The sequence below is a fragment of the Suricata suricatta genome, chromosome 1 (assembly GCF_006229205.1).
Source record: "Suricata suricatta isolate VVHF042 chromosome 1, meerkat_22Aug2017_6uvM2_HiC, whole genome shotgun sequence".
Classification (NCBI taxonomy): Eukaryota; Metazoa; Chordata; class Mammalia; order Carnivora; family Herpestidae; genus Suricata; species Suricata suricatta.
Genome location: NC_043700.1, coordinates 154,983,444 through 154,984,290, shown reverse-complemented (window position 1 = coordinate 154,984,290; position 847 = coordinate 154,983,444). Strand labels below are relative to the sequence as shown.

General features: G+C 65.2%; 1 protein-coding gene across 6 annotated transcripts in view; it reads right to left on the bottom strand.

The window, feature by feature from the left end:
• The window catches only part of FRYL (FRY like transcription coactivator), a 261,750-nt gene extending 261,227 nt beyond the window's left edge, over positions 1-523 (bottom strand). For all 6 annotated transcript variants that reach the window (XM_029946008.1, XM_029945999.1, XM_029946032.1 and 3 more), the window contains exon 1: positions 311-523. The gene's annotated coding sequence lies outside the window, so the exon portion shown is untranslated. The remainder of the gene's footprint in view (positions 1-310) is intronic.
• Between the last annotated feature and the right edge of the window lie 324 nt (positions 524-847).

Here is an 847-nt window from a genome sequence, read left to right as displayed (position 1 = left end):
GCCGGGCGCGCGGGGGAGCCAGGCGCGCGGCGCTCCCCGAGGACCCGCTGCTGCTCCGGCGGGTTTTCGGTTGAGGCGGGGGCTGCGCCGCCGTTTACCGTCCGTTAGGAGTCTTTGCCCGGGCGCCGCAGCCTGCCAGCCATCGTGGCCCGCCTCCCCCTCGGCTCCCACCAGGAAGGGCAGCCGGGCGAGGGCCGGCGACCTCGTCTCCTGCCAGGGCTGTGGCCGCCGGGCGGTGGGCATCCCGGCGCCTGCCCCTGGGGCTGGAAGAGAAAGTGAAATGAAGCGTCTTTCCCCAGGCGACACCTACCCGTCCCCAATCCAAGTGCAGCTGCCTCGCTCCTCGGGCGCCGCCGGTCCCCGCCCTCGGGCCCCGGGCTCCGTTCTCTTGACAATGGCGCGTCCCCTTTAAGGAATAATCCGATCGGAACCGATCTGTGGTTAAACCTCCGACTCTGATTTTAACCGGATTTCTCTCTCTCCCCCTGAGCCCGACGGACGCCCGGCGGTGCTGCGAGCTCTTCCCACCCCTTCCCCGCCCCGCCTACTCCCTCGCCTCCCTGATTGGCGAGAAACACTACAACAGGAACAGCAATCCTCGCACTCCACTGGCCAGCCCAGCCGCCGCTCAGAGTGGCTCCCGCCCCCACCCCGCCCCTTTTCCCCAGTTGGTCCTCCCTCTAATCACTCTCTGTCTTCTACTCTATCGTTGCTTTGGAGAACTGGCAGTCAAGGCTCACCCTCCCGCCTCCGGAAAGCGAACTTTATTTTTATTGGTAAAAGGACATCTTCCTGTGCACCTGATTGGGCAAGGAAGGAGTTAGTCTGCACGCCCCTTACCCATTCT